Source organism: Rhineura floridana, chromosome 7 (assembly GCF_030035675.1).
Source record: "Rhineura floridana isolate rRhiFlo1 chromosome 7, rRhiFlo1.hap2, whole genome shotgun sequence".
Taxonomy (NCBI): domain Eukaryota; kingdom Metazoa; phylum Chordata; class Lepidosauria; order Squamata; family Rhineuridae; genus Rhineura; species Rhineura floridana.
This window is the reverse complement of record NC_084486.1, coordinates 9,435,579-9,456,083: the sequence shown is the minus strand read 5'-3', so window position 1 is coordinate 9,456,083 and position 20,505 is coordinate 9,435,579. Positions and strand designations below refer to the sequence as shown.

The following is a 20,505-nucleotide window of genomic DNA, read 5'->3' as shown; positions in this document are numbered from 1 at the left end:
CGGCATCGGGGGAAAACTACAGCACTTAATTCAGTGGTTGGGGTACACTCCAGAGGATTGTTCTGGGAAGCAGCGACTGATGTCCATGCGCCAGATTTGGCGAGAGTTTCATGAAGCTTACCCGGACAGTCGCAGGCTGTCCCGTGGGGGAAGCTTCGGCATGGAGGGGGGGATGATGTTGTGACCCAGGACAGGGGGGAGGGCTTGCAGGAGGAGGACTATGATTTTGAGGACTCGGATGTGGGGTTGAGGGAGGAATTCAGAGGTGTGAAGAACAACGGCCGGTGGGAGTTAGGAGGAGCCATCATTTGAGCACAAAAGTGAAACCTACTTAAGGGGAGCATTAACAAGGAGGGGTGCTGAGTCAAAGTCTGTAATCGGAGGCTTGCTTGGTCAGCGCTAGTCAGGGAAATAGTTCTTAGAAAGCATAGTTAGGTGAATGAGTCGAAAAGCTTTTGATATGACTGTAACTTTAATAAAAAGAGAAAACCTTACTGAACCATGTGTGCTTGCGTTCCTCAGCTCCAGACGGGACAATCTATCAAATCTGCACTTTCTGAAACAATATGAGAAGAACCAAAACACAACCATTCTTCAAATTCACACTTATCTGAATTTTGTGATGCCTTTCTCCAAACAATGTTTACAATAATATGTATATTGAGGGAATGTGTGCATAAAAATGAATATGTTAGTTAAAAAACATACAAAATGCATCATATTAGAGGAAATTTCATGTAAAGACTGCATACAAAAATGTATTTATTAGGATAAATTTGCACTAAAACGCTGGAGAATTTTAATGAGGATCTTTCATTTTTTTCCTCCCTGCAAATTGCTGCAAAAATGTGGAGAACTGAATTTAAAATTGGAAGATTGAGAAACTGAGAGAATAAAAATTAACAGATCTGTCCATGCCTACCTGTAAATTATGTTTTCCTTCCAATTCCCCTGTCTTCAAAATAACACTTAAACAGCTCCAGGCACCTTACTTAGTATTCCATGTTAGAAAACATGCAACATTTTCCTTGCCTTCATGTAGGAAACACAAAACTTTGGTCTTATTCTCCTGTGCATGGGATTGGGGTGGATAGGAAGCAAGAAGTGTTTCTCTGCCACCCACCAGCACATTTATTTATTGTACTTATATACCCCCCTATAGCCGAAGCTCTCTGGGAGGTTTACAGTAACTAAAAACATTAAAACAAATATACAAATTTAAAAACACATCTTTTAAAAACAATTTAAAATACAATTAAAAAATTTAAAACAATTTAAAACACATGCTAAAATGCCTGGGAGAAGAGGAAAGACTTGACCTGGCACCGAAAAGATAACAGTGTTGGCGCCAGGTGCACCTCGTCACGGAAATCATTCCATAAACATGTCCCACCTCTGGGGCCACCAGATTGCCAAATGTGGGCATAGCATTTTAGGAGGGTGTATGAAAATCTGTTAAATGCAATGTGCACAGTTCCACATCATGCAGTTGATTCCTGAATTGTATCTGGGATATTGATCATGTAGCTGAGGCCAAGACACACTGCATTTTATGTGTGTAATTCAAGGGTTTTGCCCACATGTGGATGTCTGTGGTCTTGAAAGTAGAATTAGTGTGCTGGTTTGGAGGGCTGGGAAGGCAGAACTCACTTCCGTAACATGCCTGGAGAAGAGAGTAATCTAAACTGGGCCTTTATTTTAGGGACTGAATATCCCCATATAAACTTCTGCAGAGTTTCACAGAGCTTCAGTTTATGGCTCAACTTCAATCTTTTTCTTTTTTTCTTTTTCTTTATTCTTACAGGGATTGTCTCAATGACTGTAATGTCTTTTGAAGGGACAAATTGGTGAGCCCAACTATTAGCTGGGTGACATCAAAGAACATTAATCTTTTGTTCTATAGCAAGGCCAATACCACATTAGTGCATTTCACCCAGTCATTATTAAACCTATAGCCCAAGGGTGTAATAAATGTTTTATGGCATGCAAACCAAGGTAATGGAATGCAAATTTGACAATATATCCTTACATTTATTTTCTAATAGAGTAAATTATGATGTATTCTCTCTAAGAAAAAGGTCTGAGTGACAGGACTAGTTGAGAAAGACTGTTTCTAGCGAAAAATGTTTATAGGTGGCAGGAAAATAGAGGGTGTAATCCTGTGCATAGTTAGGGTGCTTAAATCCCATTGACTTCAGTAGGATTTAAGTAGCTCAGCTTTGCATAGGCTGCCTTCTAATTTACATTTTGGGAAACCACCTATGCTTTTAAGTGCATCTGTTTCCATCTAGCTCTATGATATAAACATCCTGGATATATATGTCTGTGTGAATACTGGAATCTTACATTCCAATTTCTAATTACATTTCTTCCTCTCATTTGCTCTATAATGTATGGGAAGCATTAGTGGTAGGCATAGTTTTAATACAGTCCAAGCAAAGAATTTCTGCATCAGAATGTGTCATGATATTAGCAAAGCATGATGTTGGAAAGGCCTAATTTTAGCACAATATATTTTGCATCTTTCCTTGAAATGTGTGTGTGTCTTTCTCTGTGTGGTCAAACAGGTGTTTGACACTAAACAGGGAATTATGTGACAAAAGTACATACCATGTTTCACTAACTAATGTTCAAGGAAAAACACACTCTTTACATTTTATATCTTTTCTGTCCTCCTTGGAGGTTGAACTGGTGATTGAACATCACACATAGAATTCAACGTTATCAGGACCACCCAAAATGTCACAAAATTGTGGCAAGCTTGCAAGTTCTCCAGAACTCTTCATCAGGCAAAATGTTACACAAAGGTAGAGGTGGAGGGAATAAGGACCTCCCATTCTGGTTAGGCCAGATGTTGTAGCCATGAAGTGAGCTTGTAGATTCAGTTGCAAGGTAGAGATTGCAGGTTGAGTAAGTCCCCCCAACCCCCTTGCTGCAGATACTAGATTGCACACTTAGGATTCTGGGATAAAGAAGCAATGGTTGTTTGCCATTTCTGAGAAATTAATCTGGTTTGTGTAATCCAGGTCTGCCTCAAACCTTAAATGAAACACATAAGTTCCTAGATAGGCAGAGAGAAGTAAAGAGAAACATGGCAGTCTTTAATTTTGGGTGGTGTACCACTGCCTTAGTCCAAAATGTAGCACCTGTGTGGACGGACACTATGGAGTCCCCAGCAGAGCTTGGAAGATTATTTTTAAAAAGTAATACATTACAATTACAATTACATAGCCCAAAAAAGTAGTAATTACCATTACAATTACAATGGCTCTGAAAGTAACTGATTACTTTTTCTCAAAAGTAATCACAATCACATTTCAGTTACTTTTAAAAAAATGCCTACAAGGTGCTGGCCTTGGCTGCTGCACATCTAAGTAGCCTAAAACAACATTAAAAAGAAACACACACATACAGAGGTAGTAGAATAATACTTTTTATCCATAAGATAGCAATGGTGGTCTCTCCACTGGTAAGGGAGATGGGGAGGGAGGCAGAGGCCACTACTCAGATCTTTGCACGTCAAAGCAAGTGCAACTCCCCCCCCACTTAGCCAGCAGACATAATCTCTCTCACTTAACCACTTCCCGGACCTTGCGCTGCCACTAACTAAGGGACACTCAACCAAGCAAACATTTTCCTCTGAGATGCCAAAAAGTTAAAATACTGCAAATGCAGCACAGTAGCAGGAGAGGGTGGTGGAGGCCACTTTGTGTGCCAAGTGCACAGTATTCAAGCACGCACGCACGCACGCACACGTTGTCATGTTATCGTTCACCACCACAGTTCTTTATTTCCATTCTGTGTGCTGCCTCCTTCTCCTTAATCCATGCTCTTGCCCTCTGGCTCCTTTTTCCCTCCACTCCATTCTTCTCCACCACCGTCTATTTTTCTAAACAATTGTTTTCTCCACTCCATCATTTCTCACTCTCCACCTCCTCCCTCGTCGCCTCCTACCCACCCACAGAGCATGAGGGAAGAGCGACACTGCACAGAAGTGCAGTTTGAGGCACATGATTTTCATCCACAAATGAGGAGCAGAAGACTTCCTCTGCTTCCCCCCCCAGTAATGGCCAAATGTAATTGTTGGAAACATTACAATTACTCCACAAAAGTAATAAAATTACTCCAAGTTCTATTACAATCAAAATGTAAAGGAATTACCCACTCGTTCCTCAAAAAAGTAATGAATTACAAGTAATTCGTTACTTGTAACAAATTACTTCCAAGCTCTGATCCCCAGACACCCCATTGATCCCCACCAAGGCTCTATGTCCTTGCCATTGTTTTAAAAAATGAGCATGGAGGGACTTGTTGTTTGATGAGGGGTTGCCTGCTTTTTCCGTCTGTGTTTTGTTATGTGATGTGTATAGTCAGGAGGTTCTGAGCATCACCAGTTTTTCTTCTGTGAAATGGGTATTTTGTGATGTTCGTGACATTTTCTTAGATTTCCAAATGTGCCCCTGAGCCCCAAAAAGCTGGCAACCCCTGGTATGCCAGGTAATTGAAGCCAAATTGTATAGTATGACCTAGTTGTTGCAGGGTATATAACTCTAAAAATGCAAAGTCCATCTTAATGTGGTAGAAAATCATCTGCCCTGGTAAGATTCACTATTCTTCAAGGCACATCAAAAGCAAAGGCAGCCATGTTGCTCCATAACAACCTCCCCCTACAATCTACAATCTGAGGAAGATGATTATAAATTGCATTTCTAGTCACCATGGTTTGCTATGTTGGCCCTGCAAGTGCTTTCCCAGCCATCTCACTCAGGATGTCTTGCTCTGAGGAAGGACCCCCCCAACCCTTCCTCAGAGTAAATGCAGGGAGAGGGTGGAGGAAGAGGCAGAGCTCCTTATTGGGTGGGTGGCTGGTGGCTATAGCAGAAGTAGCAAGGCTTGCGGGTGGGGCTGTAATTATGAGGTAACTGAATGGGGGACCCGAGGATGCCAATTTGCTGCTCCCCTGCACCTGCTGCCCTCAGAGAACTGTCTCAGTTGATCTCATTATATCACCAGTACCGAACATCTTGCCTGATGAAGAGTTTTGGGGAACTTGAAAGGTTGTGACATTTTGTGTCATTTTGTTAGTTGTCATAAAGGTACTAGCTAACTGTGGTTTTTGGAGTTTTTTCTTATGGACCAACAGAGCCACCTTTGCTTTTTATACATAGAATTGTGTCCTGAATGTGAACACCAATTTTCACCCCAATATTTCCCTCTTCAAAGTAGGCATTGCCATATCATTATTCTATATACTAATAGCAAACTCATTCTCTTCTGCTTATGTAGCCAAAAGGTGCCAATAAACTCGAAGAAACTGGAACCCTATGTTATCAGAAATAGAAAAAGTATTGTGTGTGTGTGTGTGTGTGTGTAAACCCTCACAAGAGCATTCTAAGAATAACAGCATATTGGGGGGGGAGAGGGAAGACAGAGAGAAAAAGAGAGAGGGAGAGAGGAATGATGGATGGATTGGAATATGCTAGGAAAGGGCATGACTAGCTAGCTGGAACATGGAAAACAATCACTCTACTATGCAACTTTTAGTTGCAAGTCCTACTTGTTACAATGTATTTAGCAACCTATCTTTCCCCCTTGAAATGGGGGTTGGGTTGATCTGGTATTTAAATCTAGAACAGAATTGGTTCCTGATATCTCAACGTTAAGGTAGTTATTGCTACAAGCCAATGTACATATCCATAGATAGAATGCCTATCACGTAAGGTAAAGCTCACTTTGCTCTGCCTATTAATATATTCCCCAGCCTCCTCAGGGACAGCACTTCAAACAAATCTAGTATATAAAATGAATAAAACAAACACCATTGAAATCCCCAACTATTGCTAACATGTCAACAACAGCTATTGGGAGCTCTAGTGCCTTTCAGTGTGGGTTGTCTGAATTAATCTTTGGGACTCAAGTAAGTCATTTTATCAGTCCCTAAGAAATGGTTTCATTTTATCCTTACCTTGTTTCCTGATGATTTTCAGTGCTTTTGATGTGGCCTAATAGAGTTCCATGTTCATTCATTCCTGTGCTTCTCAGAGAGAAATGCAGTCACCAAGAGAATAAATTGTATTATAGTACAGCATCCAAGTGATCCTTGGGAGTGATAAGTGAGTTCTAAAGCGGCAGGGATAGTCAAAGTTAATAAAGGAGAATGGATGGGCAAAGTTTCTCAGCAGCTCTAGCTTATAGAGCTCTGCCTAACTTGAATTCCGGTAAGTGGCAGTAACACAACAAGATCACATAGAAGCTCAAGAGCAGAACATTTCATTGCTCCTTTTAGCAAAACCCATGAGGACAGGAAGGGTTAATAGATGAGGGGACCTTGCAAGGGCTTTTGTATGTTTAAGAGTGGCACAGCTCTGAGAACTGCACTAAGGGTGCTGATTGTGGGATTGGGGCTCCTCATATATGCAATCGGCCACACTACATTGTCATTATCAAATGATAAAATATTTGTTAGTGTGTAAGTAGGGCTGGGGAACCTACAGCCCTCCAGATGTTGCTGCATTCCAGTTCCTTTTAGCCCCATCCAGTATATTACAAGATCTCAGGTAGCAAGGCTAAGAAATACTTTTTCTAGAGACCTAGGGCTTCTGTACTGGCCTTCATCATAAAATTCCAAGGTGGTGTATAGTTGGAAACAAAAACAAATGCTCAGTTTAAGTGAGTTCCAGTGAGTAAAAATAATAAACAATTATTATAGTGAAGCCATGGCTCTATATAATATTTGTTTATTATTTTTACTCACTGGAACTGGACTATAAAGGTGATCTGTAGTATTCCACACCACATTGTGGTATTTACTATTTCCACTTTGAAATGTTTCTTTTTTTACTTAAAAGCCTGGATTTTATTCAAGTGGCCACTGAGGAAAACAGATTGTCAAAACAAGTTTGGCCATAATACCGAAGGAGCACCTTCCTAGTATTTATTTGTCTTTTGAACTGGAGAGATAGGTGCCTTTTGGGAAAAGTATTTAAAGTTTGTTTTTACTGTTTACATAAATATATGAATTTAATATGTCACTCTTTGTCCTTAAACTCTCTTTGTATTTTGTTAAGGATAGCAACTTTTTCTGTTTGTTTGCTTGTCTGGATTAAGGTTAGTTTATGGGAGACAGAAGCAAACCCTGCAGAACTCCACATTGTAGGTTCCACTGGGTCAAACAGCATTCCCCAAGCATCACCCTCTGAAAACGACCATCCAAGTAGTACTGGAACCTCTGCAAACCAGTATTGCCCACCCCAAGCTCAGACAGATGCCCCAGAAGTATACCATGGTTGATAGTACAGAAATTCACTAGGAAATCAAGGAGAATTAACAGGGACATACTCCCCTGTTTCATCATACAGGGTGATCGAGGCAGTTTCCGTGTCAAAACCAGACCTAAATCCCGATTGAAATGGATCCAGAAAATCTGTTTCATCCAAGAAAACCTGGATCTGGCCTGCAACCACACACTGAAGAACCTTGCCCCCAAAAGGTGAGATTGGTAATTGGCTGATGGTTATCCAAATCTTCTGGTCCAGGTAGCATTTTTAAAGAAATGGTATAACTGCTGTTTCATTTAAACAGGCAGGTATGCCATACTACCCTGAACATGCCTGATCTCATCTGATCTCAGAAGATAAGCAGGATCAGGCCGGATTAGTACTTGGATGAGAGACTGCCTGGGAATACCAGGTGCTGTAGGCTTAGAGGAAGGCAATGGTAAACCATCTCTGAATGCCTCTTACCATGAAATCCCTATGAATATATCCAAAAAGATTCATAGGGTTGCCATAAGTCGTAATCAACTTGAAGGCATATATATAACAACAAAGAGTCAGCCTTATTACACCACTCACTTATGCCAAGCCATCCTCAGCAGCTGTCTTTATAAAGAAACATTTTGTCATTTGCTCAGGAAGCTGTTGATCTGAAGATAACTGCAACATCTGAGAATGGGCTGATAGGAATCAATCAATCTTTATTGCCTAGCCATAGGCCATTGCAAGTTGCACAATTACAAAAGTTATATAAAACAATGATTTAAAACATACAGCGATAAGTTTCATGAGATATACAAGATGTCTGTCTTAAAACTCCCCTAAAGATTACTCGAGCAGTTGGGCTACCTGTGTCGCCCGAATCTTTTGCGCTGCACAGGCAAAAAGAGCAACCCTGTATGTGACCATAGGGTCTTCATCGGCTAAGAAAGACAATGGTATCCTGCAAAGACCTCCCCCTTGCCATTAATTCGCTCAGTATATTGGTCCGCGGATGTGCATATAGGCGGCATTCCAGCAAATAGTGTGGGAGGTCCTCCACCTTATTAGCCCCACATATGCAGAGTCGCTGACTCCACGGAATCTGATTATAACGTCCCATCAGAACGGCGTTCAACATTGACTGGAACCGGAGTGCAGTAAAAGCTTGTCTGAGATTTGGTGTCATTGGGTGGGCCAGATAATTTGTCCTTTGATGGTCTTTTTTTATAACCCCAAACCATCCTAAAGATTTGGAATTGGTAATCGCCAGTCTATCCAGCCAGTGACAGTGCAAGAGAATTGACTCTTTCAGACTTCTGGTTTGGCTGCCTATGGCGGCGGATGTGTGTGGCTTCGCTCCTCCTCTTCCAAACATTAACAAACATCAAGAGCCTTTTACGCCCTTATTTTATTTCACCTCTTGATGAGGAAGGAAGAGTGTGGGTCCCTTCCCTCAGCGACTGGACACATCACTAGCGTCTTTGAAGAAGTGAACTTCGGGGGCGTTCATTGGTGAGGTTTACTGCCTGCAAGGCAGAAGTTTATCCCTCCCAGGCGGCGTTGAAAATAACACCAGCTAATGAGACTGCTTATCTGTACAGCAGAGAACAGTGTATATAATGGTCCTGACAAGAAAGGCTAGGCAAGAGCAGGGAGCTCCCACGCCGCTTGTGAGCCTGTTTTGCAAGGGAAGAATGCCTAAAAGGAAAGGGGGGCTGGCCCCAGTCCCTCCATCCCTCCCAAACTCGGATAAGCCTCTAAAGCCTGAAGGTGGCCAACTAAAAATTACACACTTCTTCCCTAATTGCCTGCAAAGGCAGGCAAACATGGCCCCCATTCAGACCAACTCCCCCACTGACTGGTCCTTTTCCGCTAAAGACAATATATAGTGGAATGTGGGGGAAACCTCGGCCCTAAGCCTGGCCGCTGAGATAGCACAGGCCATGGCCCAAGAAACTGAAAAGATAATGCAAACGTCAGCTGAATTATATGAAATGACCTCACTGGGTGAACTGCAGTCTGTCACTAAGGCGAAGATAGAGGCCACTCCACCCAGGGCTCCATTCCAGGATCCTTCTACAGATTCGCGGCCTTTTGTTGCAACATCTATGTCACAGGACCTCTCAGTGGATAAGGATGCGGTTATACCTAACCTGACCGGCTACCTGGAGGCTGATGGTTTTACAACCCAACTCTCCCATGATGTGGTGCCATTACTGACTGGTTGGATGCTTACCATGACAACAGAGCTGGAACACATAAAAAACTTCCTGATAGAAAGTAACCATCTGTTAACAACTTTAGCTAAACTCCAGCAGAAATCTGTCATTTCGTCCCACCCAGCTAAAACGCATCAGACGCTGAAGCAAACCACGCCATCTTTCGCTATAGAGATTAAGCCAGCCTCATTGCGAACCAGGTGTAGCCGACCAAGGAAAAGGCCACTCGACAACAAAAAGAAGAGTAAAAACCTCAAAAACCAGAAGCCGGCTCGTGGCAACAAAACAAATTTCCAGAAATTATTTGACCTCCTGGATAAGGAAACGGCAAGGAGTAAAAGGATGACAAAAGAGTCACTACTCAGCAGCTAAGATCTACCCTATATCACAGAGGGAACCCAATCCTAACCACTGCTCAGATGCCCCCCTTTTGACATCGGTATCTGCCCCTCCTACAAGATCACCTGATGTGCTCCCCCTCAGGCAAGACCCATGGCAGGAGGCCCTATGGAAGGAAAAGGCTATACAGAAGACAGAGGCAGGTTTAAGTAACTCAAGATGGAACTTAATTTTGAATCACTGCAAATTAGCCCTGATAAACTATCCCAAACCCAATGGGATAGTAGACCAAATATCCCGTAAGTACCACCTTGTGGAGATATTAAAGGATACTCTTTTGCTGCAGCTCAAGCTCAAGATATAGTCTCAGTACAGTTCTGTTCTATAATGGCATCAGAGCAAGAGCGGTGGTCACTTTCCTCTCACCTCAAGTAGTGACCCAAATTTTGTCTGCAAAGGGAAAACTTGCCGAACTGGGCATAACCCCCATAAGGTTCTTTGAAAATAGGGCCACGCCAAAGGCCCTACTTCCTAATTTCCGGACACGTCTAAATTGCCATCAAGATAATCCTTGGTTGAAACGAGGATGGCTCATTGACTTACATGCGCCGGAAGAGAGTCCTAAGAGGGAAAAGCCAAAGCTAATATCCCTCAAAGAGATTGCACCCCCTACATCGCAGATCTCCTCTCAAATTGTCGATGGACACAATGACCCCTTGGACAAGGAGGAACAGGCACTTTTACACTCTTTTGGAGCTCTTGCCCCAGTAGATCGCCTTGAAATAATGCACAGACTGGACCAACTAACAGCACAGCTGTTACAGATTCACACTTGTCGATCGGAACCTCATGTTGACGACCCAGGTGGAGCAGAGGAGCCAGACATGAATACATCTAAGGAGGGAGATGTACCCACATCTCCGGAGAATATAAGGAATGGCGCCACACCAACGAGGCACCGTGATTCGGTTCCAACAAAGATTCTTCAATGACACGAGGTGAACGTGAGAACGTCACCCACCATCTCTCCCAACTCCCAGCCTAATGTGAGTCGTCTGGCAGTGCCTGATCTGGCTCACCCAGCTAGCTCTATATTCACCCCAGGAGCTTCCTCTGCCTTCTCCCCACTGCCGGTGGAGGCAAAGATCTTTAGGGCGCCGAACCCGCCTCTTGCGGAGGTGGAGGGGAATATCAACAACCTTGTCCATGTACATACCCAACTGAGAGATGATCGCCACACTTTGACCCCTATTTCTACTCATCCCACAACAAATGGATGCATATGTTTTGCAAAGGAGTTGGATGCTATAATCGCTGACTGACAATTATCGCTTTTGTCTTGGAACATTATGGGTTGGGCCAATAAAACCTCAGATCCAGATCTGGGTCCCTTCCTCCACAAATTTAAGATCGTGTGTTTACAAGAGACGTGGTTAACCCAACCCAACTCCCTATGCATTAATGGCTTTAGAACTTTCACCTCCCCAGCCATCAGGACCAACACCAAAGGTCGCGGCAGTGGGGGTCTTAGTATCTCAATTGCTGTAGATCTCCCAGTTGAAATTTACCCCATTGATTCAAGCAGTGCTCAACACTTTCTAGCGCTGAGATTAGAGGGGTTGCATACAGGGTCACTTATTATAATCAATGTATATTTACCACCTCGCCTAGCTAAATCTGTGAGCCCCGATAGTATATGGGACCTTTTCACTGATACATTGTTAAAATTTGAACATCAATTCTCCAGTGCTAGACTGATTTTGTGTGGTGACTTTAACGCCAGATTGGGGGGCTGGATCCTGGGGTCTCCTCAAACCAGGGCCCTAGTCTTCACAATGTTTGGAGTGACAGGGTTTCTTCTGATTTAAGAACCAACAAACAAGGCAATAGACTACTTGAACTTTTGCATCTGTTCCATTTAGAATGCCTACATGGCTCCCCTCTAGATACATCCAAAGGGGCATACACTTATTTAAACAGCAGGGGTGCCAGTGTCATTGATTATATTTTTATCTCTAACGCCCTATATTCACTAGTTATAAACTTTGAACTGGTAGACTGGATAGTGACCATTTCCCTCTCTCAATGTCGCTAAAGTTTCAGCACCCCGTCGTTGCCGTGGCCCACACGAGTCTAGAAGGAGTTTTACTGACAGAACGGAGAATTCGTTGGTCCTCTTCCGTGCAGTCCTCTATCTCTCATTTTCTTGTCACCAATTCTCTTCTCTCTATCAGAGGTGCCGCGTTAGACCCAGAACTAGATGTTTTGAAGTCGTATCAATCTATCGTATCCCTTCTCAGACCAAGGTTGACCCAGAGTGGCCAATTTGTGGCCTCGTGGTGCTCAAGAAACACCTGGTTTGACCAAGAATGCAAAAGCTCCAAGAAACATCTGTCAAATTATGCACGGCGTGCAATTAGAGACCCTGAAAACTTTGTGAGTGGGCTGATAGGAACAGAATTGCAAGGAGGTCTGTTTGTGAGAGTCCAAAGACACAGCAGTGATGGTTTTTCCTTCCTCTTGCCTCCCTGACAGGATGTGAGGTAGATGATAAGTTGTAACTCATTAAATCCCACCAACACCAGGATCCCTCAGATTTTCAAATAGCTAGAGAAGGGCTCCTATCTATGTGAAGGAATGAGTACATGATCTGGGACTGAAATACTTGTATCAGAATGCTTTGGTCCTATGGAAGTAGCTTGCTCTTAAACCAATGCTAAAGAGTTTGTGTAATTACAAACAAGTGTCCTCACCGTGAACGGATGATTGTAGGAAGTTATGGGCTCTTGGTATACAGGTTAATAAATAGATGGCTCTATATATGTTTTAAAGATTAGGGTCTCATCCCCAAATTCATTGCAGTTTTTGAATATTGATGCTTTAAGGATTTGGCTAGAAGGCCCAAAACTTTTATTAACTATAGTGCTAAAAGCTATTATGAAAAAAAGTCAATTAACACCTGGCGTTGTATTTCAAAATTGAACAATTAAAACAGTCTTTGGCATGATGTAACCACTCACTGTCTCAGCAGAGGATTTACTGAATATCTGATATGGGGTGATGGCCTTTGAAGGCAGCTGTTAAAAAGCACTTAAATTTACTGCCCACTTTTAAAAGATTTTTTAAAAATAATTGTTGTAAGACATGATGCTAACTTAGCAGTTATAAACCCGCCCTTCATATTAATTAATTCATGATGGAACCTACTTCACTGTGAAAGTCAAGACAGTTATTTGAGGGAGGAGGTTTCAGTTTTGTTGTAAATTAAGAAGCGATTAATCTCCAAAAGGAATATTTCCTTCACCTTGTGCTTAGAGGGAAGAAGAAAAACTTGAATAAAAGTTTACACAGTAGTGAGGAATCCATCTTGATGAGTGAGGATTTGCAATAAGATGTTACAATGTATCCCTAGCCTCAAGTCTAACAGAAGAGCTCCTGTTCAGGGCTCTAGCCAGTCTGGGGTTCTCATGTTTGGGGTTCTCAGATAACACCTTTTTTTCCGTTTCTACTTTTCCCGTTGTGCTGTATATTGCTACAGGCTCAGGGATGGAGCTGGCAGCCATCTCTCAACATGAGGGTTGTATTCTCTAAACCTGGCAGAGTTGGTTTGGGGAGGAGACTTTTTAATTCACGGTACTCTCCCCCAACCCGAATGATCACTTCCAGGTGGGGATGGGCAAATATGTCTTTTCTCTCCCTTTCCAATCTTAAATTCAGTACTCCACATTTCCACATCAGTTTGCAACTTTCTTATTCTCAGGAAAGTTCATCAGCATTTCACTGTGAATATGTATGCAAAAAAAATGTAAATGTACTGCCTTCAAGTCCATTCCGACTTATGGCAACCCTATGAAGAGGGTTTTCATGGTAAGCGGTATTCAGAGGGGGTTTACCACTGCCTTCCTCTGAGGCTGAGAGGCAGTGACTGAGCCAAGGTCACCCAGTGAGCTTCATGGCTGTATGGGGATTCGAACCCTGGTCTCCCAGGTTGTAGTCCAACACCTTAACCACTACACCACACTTTCCCTAATATATGCATTTTTACAAAGCAATTTTCCCTAATATAATGCATTTTTGTATGTTATTTTGACATATATGGTTTTTATGAATACTTTCCCTCAATTTATGCATTTTCATACACATTGCTTGGCTGGAGAACTGTACAGTACTGCAAAATTTGGAGATCTGCGAATTTCAAAGGCTGGCTATGTTTTGGTTGATGTATTGTTTCAGGAATTATGGATTAGGTAGTTTCATTTTTAAATGCAAACTGAATTAAATTCCTCTCCCATCTCTACTTCCAGGCAAGTTGTTAGGAGCTCAAGCAGAACATTTCCCCCTCTCTCCCTTCATTTTCATTTTTCGTTTTCAGCTGACACCTTCAACATTCCATGGCTCAACTGTTCTCAGCTATAAACCTAATTACTAGACTCACATCAGCCCTCTGCAGTTGTTCTCCACACAACAAATAATTACCATCTTACAAGGGAACAAGTGAGAACGAGCCCGTTGGCCCCCCGCTACAGAAGCTCAGCCTCCAGGAAGTGGAGGATTGCAGGAATGGTGATGGAGACTTGTTGCCACTCCCCCCGAGGGTAGTCTCATGGAAGTGGGGTGTGTGACGGTCCTTCCCTGGCTCTCCCTGTCAGGTTACTACCTGCTCGTGGCTACTGCCTGTCACTAGGCACCACCAGGGACTCCACCAGTCCGGACCGTCCTTTTTTATGGTTTCTCTCTCCGCTCTAGCATAGACCTCACCAGATCCCCCTGCTAGGCAGCACCACCAGTCACGTCCTATAACCAGTATCCCCAGAGACTCTGCCTGAGTCTCTCTCAATCAGGTTACCTCTGTGACTGCGTGCTCAAGCTGTCCCACTCCCTTTGTATCAATGCAGATACATATATTTCTGGTTTGCTCTGAATACTTGTGGTGTTATTCTTCCCTTCACCGCTGCCACCATTTGTTACCCTTCAGCCTTGGTATTTACCTTACCCTCCCTTCTGGTCTGTGAAACCCCAGCCAAGGATCAGGCCTTTGGTAAACCAAAAGTATTTATTAAATAACAAAGATAACAAAGATTACTTTATAAAGGCACTTAAGCATATGGTTACATCTATTCCTGAGGTACTGGTCTTAGTATTAATCCAAACTCCACACTCTCCTCTCATAAACCCACCAAACAACCCTCTAACGTCCACACTCCACCTCACATCCACCCAGATTTACCTGACATCCTTCCATTTATACTGTCAGCCATTTTAAACATTCAGCCAATCATCCAGCATTCTACTGCCCATTCACTCCCCCTTCCTCTTTCATTCCACTTACCATGTATCTCCTATACAAACAGCACTTACCATATATACACTAATAGAGGAACATCACAGGGGGAAGTGTGACTAAATAGGGCTGTAGCGTGCCCAACCTCCAGCTCCTTAAACTCTTTGTTGTTTTTGGGTGGTGCTCTTATTCTTCCATACCAATGGACTACAGTCATTCAGCTACCCACGTTCACTGCAGTGATGACTTACATCCCAACATTCAGTCTCGTTTGCATACTCGGAGTTGTCATGATTTGAGTATGCCAAAGAAAGAGAAGGCAAAGCAATCAGTATGGAAGGAGGAGGCAATGTAGCAAAGGGGAAGAAACTTGTGAAGTGGCTGCTTCAGCTGAGGGTGATGGCAATGGCTAAAACAACTGGCCATTATAGTGCCCGTGGGGACTTTGCTAAACAGTGGCTAATAAAGTAAAAAAAAAGTTTTTTTTTAAAAAAAGCTAGGGAGTGGGTTGGAAAATGATAATGGAGGGAGAAGGGCTGGAGTCCCCTCCTCTTCTCACAATTAACATTTCACATTTGTATAGCATATGAGTATTTCCACTCTCCCTGTACAGTGTTCTCAGTCATCCTTGCAACAGCCCTGTAAGGTAGGTCACTAATATTAACTCTGTGTTACAGGTAGAGAGGGAGGGCTGAAGATGAGAGACAGTGACTTGCTGAAAGCCACCTACTGAGCTCATGAGAGAGATGAGGTTTGAGCTGCGGTCTTCCTAGCTCAGTTTCTTAGCCACTAGCCAACTTGTGAAATGTCATGGGCCTTTAAATAGCACATGCGTAAAGAGAGATTTTTGCTTTGCTTCATCAACTGTGAAATGTAAATGTAACCACCCTGAAAAATCCCTTTGCTTTATTTGTATTTTCTGCAGGGTGCTACACTTGCAAACACTGAGTATATTAATCATTACTTCATCAGTTCACTCTAGTGACGGCCAGCATTAACATTTGCTAAGTGATCAGTTGAATGTGCTTGCCTTTTCAGATGCCAAAGCCACAATCATGTTTGGTTTGGGAGTCTTTTCTTAAGTTCAGTAAGAAAGGCACTTTTCTTCTTCCTCTGCACCTGTGATTAGGATGAGATTTCATCAGTATGCAACCATGAAAAAAAAGGAAAGGGGAAAAAATCTGAAGATACAAGATTGAATCAGCTGTCAACTGGGAACTGGACGGACTCTGCCTTGAGTGTGGTGGCCATGGTTCTCCTGGATTACATCATAGTTCAGCCCTCATCCTAGTAGCCAACTGATGTCTGCTGACCTGGCCTGACTAAATATTCTCATGTCAACCCTGGCTCTTTCAGCAGAGCCACTGCTGCTGCCGCCCTGTAACCCCTTTTGTGGCCCTCTGATGAGTACCTCCAGCTACAATTTTAATTGTGTCTGCCAGGCACTCATTGGAGGAGTCCTGCCATCATTCTCCTCAGGTAGGTTCTGCTTACCCATTGTGTCTGGCAAAATAAGGGGATGAGTTGTTTGGGCTGCCTGCCTGCTGGCATGCTGCAATTGTATCAAAAGGCCATGGATACCCTCAAACCAAATTGTTTTTGTTTCAGTGCCAGGTTAAAACCTGTCTGTTTGCCTGGGCACTTATGGGATGCCAGTCCACTGCTGTCATTAATTGTTTTATGTTGGAAAAGTTTAATCTGTATTAGTTTTACCTGCTTTCAGTTTGTTGGATCGTTGTTTTAAATGATAATTGTAACCTGCCCTGGGATCATTTGATGAAAGGCAGGCTTAAAATGTTCTAAGTAAGTAAGTAAATACACACTTAGGGTTGGCCTTGGCTGTTTATGCTGTTCTATATTTCTGCGTGTTGTCTGCCAATTTCCCTGTGACTTGCTTGCCCTTCTGGCTGCTTATCTCTCTTATTACAGCCTCCCCCCCACCAGATTCCTGGGCTCAGACCCTGGTTTGCAATTGACACTGCATCTGTATTGATTCTCCTATAGATTTATCCCAGGACTCATGGACTTGTCTGCCCAATATCCATCACAGACAATGGGAGACTTTATTTTGTTTGTTTTGTTTCTACAGCTGGCAAAAAATGTTTCAATATATTTGATAAGCTATAAATGCCCTGGTTAATTAAAATTAATTAATTATCTTTAGCACAATTATATCTAAGTTTGTTAATTCCTCCTCCCCTCCCCCTTTCTGTTCTGCAGTTTGGATCCCTATGGTCTAAAATGGTTACTGCCATAAAATAGAGAGCTCAATTAAGTTGCACTTTAGTAGCATAATGAAGTAATTTAAAGTAAGAGATAATATGTTGCATCAACCCCTGACCAATTAATATAGGCCAGATAAGTAGGCACACCTGTGAAGACATCCATTTACCTAGAATGATAATGCTGTCATGCTCTTATTGCACACTTGCACAGCTCAAAAACATTCTTGAAGATCTTCGTAAATGACACAGAGCAGATAAAAAGCTGATATACTGGTCTTAGGGAAAATTAGGTTTAGTGATATTGTTTACTGGTTCAACTTATTTTAGTGTAGATGTTTGATGCATGCAAGCTATTGAGTTATACTGAACTGTTCATCAGGCAAAACACCATGATGATACTACAGCCATGACAACTATCTGGAAACACAAACAATAGCCAAGAAACCTAGGCAGGTGGTACTCAAGGCACAACCATCAGTAAGGGCATCACGTATCACATCTGGTTGCTTTGCCTGGAGCTTTTAGCCTTTGGGAATGCTAGTGTCATATAATCTAGAGATAAGGGGTAGCACTTCATAAGTCATGGAATGGAATGTTCCAAGAGGGGGTGAATCCTAGTGGAGCAGGGACAGAGGCTGACTATGCCTACTGGGTCAAGGTGCAGCGTGATGAACATGGGAACAGAGTTCACTCTGAATTTCCTCCTTCCCCTGCAGAACCTGAAAACGGAGGCTAAAATCCTGAACGTTCAGGTCAGATCCTAAGATAGAATCCTGATGGGGTAGTGAATGACAGCTTATACTTCAAAAGGCTCTTGTCCTAAACCTCTGAGTGCCAAATGCAACCCTCTAGGCCTCTCTGTCTGGCAGGGCCGGATTAAGCTGAGGAGGGCCCCTAGGCTGATTTGTGTTTGGGGGCCCTTCTCCTCTTAGGCAATATGTGTGCGCAGGTTTGCCATCAATCAAGATGGTGGCCAAGGTTTCCCTAAGGGGCTGAAGCCTCTACCGCCATCTTCGTTGATGGCAGCAATGCGTGCGTTTAGTGATACCTGCCAGTACTCTTCCTTTGTGGCCTGGCCTTCTTTCCACTTCCTGTATGTGTCCTTTTTTGTTTTTAGGTCATCTCTAAGCTTTTTGTGAAGCCACATTGGCTTCTTCTGCTGTTTCCCCCCCTTTTTCCTTGTTGGAATTGCTTGCCATTGCACTTTTAGAATTTCCTTTTTTAGAAACTCCCACCCATCTTGGACTCCTTTTCTCATTAGGGTGGCTTGCCATGGAACCATACTTACAATTGTTCTGAGTTTATTAAAATCAACTTTCCTGAAGTCCAGGGCTACTCTCAGCTTTTGCTTCTGTTTAAATCAAGAATTCAAGTATGTTGTGGTCACGTTCCCTCAGAGTTCCCATAACTGCCACTTCATCCACCAAATCATCTCTATTGGTTAGAATCCAGTCCAGGATAGCTGATCCTCTGGTTGCTTCCTCCACTTTCTGTAGGAGGAAGTTATCTCCAACACAAGTCAGAAATTTCTTGGAGGGGCCATGTTTGGCAGAATTTATCTCCCAACAGATATCGGGATAATTGAAATCGCCCATTACTACTACATCATGCCTGCTCTAAACATTGGCAATTTGCTTTTCAAAAGTTACATTCTCATCTTCTCCTTGATTGGGTGGTCGGTAGTAGACTCCAAGCACCACATTCCTTTTATTACTTGCCCCATTAATTTTAATCCAGATACTCTCGGTGGAGCTACCAAGCTCATCTTCCTGTATTTCTGTGCAGGGATATATATTTTTAACATATAGTGCAACTCCACCTCCCTTTTTATTCCTTCTGTTCTTCTTGAACAAGTTGTATCCTTCGATTGCTGTATTCCAGTCATGGGAGTCATCCCACCAAGTTTCAGTTATACCTATCAAGTCACAATTACCCTCCTGTATTAAGAGTTCAAGTTCATCCTGCTCAGAGCTTGGAAAAGTTATATTTTTGAACTACAACTCCCATCAGCCCAATCCAGTGGCCATGCTGGCTGGACTGATGGGAGTTGTAGTTCAAAAAAGTAACTTTTCCAAGCTCTGGTCCTGCTTGTTTCCCATGCAGTGCGCATTAGTATACAGACATAGAAGACCATGTGATTTGTGGCTTGGCTTCCTCACTACATTTTTCTGAGGATTGTTACTGGGCCCTATTAGAGCTGATCTCTCTGTTCCCGTTACTGTGCACAAGCCTTCATCAGTCGTTACCACCAAGTTTACGTCTCCCTCCCCCTTAGGATTCAGTTTAAAGCCCTCCTGATTAACTTCTCCATGCTGTGGCCAAACACATTCTTCCCAGTCCTTGTGAGATGCAATTCATCATGTGCCAGCAGTCCATTTTCCAGGAAGCATAGCCCGTGGTCCCAGAATCCAAATCTCTCATGTCAGCACCACCTTCGTAGCCATTCATTCACATGGAGTATTTTTCTTTCCCTTTGTACTCCTCTTCTAAGTACTGGAACGATGGATGAAAAAACTATCTGGGCTCCAAAGTCCTTGAGTCTCCTTACCAGAGCTTCAAAGTCTGATGTGATTTCTTCATAGCTTCATTTGGCAGTATCATTTGTTCCCACATGGATGAGGAGAAAGGGATACCTGTCGGTGGGCTTGATGAGTGATGGCAATCCTTCTGTCACATCTCTAATCCATTTTCCTGGTAGACAGCATACCTGGTGAGTCCACGGATCTTCTCGGCATACTTGGGTTTCGATCCCATGCAGGAGGGAGTCTCCCACTACTAGTACTCTTCTCTTCTTGTTGTGGGGCATAGTTTTATTGCCCCTGCTTGATTGAGCTTCAGCCTCTTGCTCGTTGTTGCACAGGGTCTCCTATAATTCTTCCAACACATGCTGTCCTCCAGTCTCATCCTCGAGTGGTTGAAAGCGGTTCCATAGTTCCATTGGTGAAGGGTGTCTTTTAGCTCTTCTGCTCCTGTCACCCTTTCCCACAGAGTTTCTTCAGCTTTGTTGCTCCTCTTGAAAGCAGCCTCCTTTTCTGCTACCACATGCTGTTGCTCTTCCACCTCCACTTCTCTTTGATGCTGTTGTTCCAGCATTCTGTCTAAGAACTCTTCGTCTTCTCTTGTAGTCCTTAGTGTGGCCACTCACCATTCCAGGCCTCTCACTTTTTCTTCCAACAGTGCCACGA

General features: G+C 42.9%; 1 pseudogene; it reads left to right on the top strand.

Annotated features, from left to right (window-relative positions):
* Nucleotides 1–7,581: 7,581 nt before the first annotated feature.
* Nucleotides 7,582–7,701, top strand: LOC133389817 (5S ribosomal RNA; annotated as a pseudogene).
* The last annotated feature ends 12,804 nt before the right edge of the window (nt 7,702–20,505 follow it).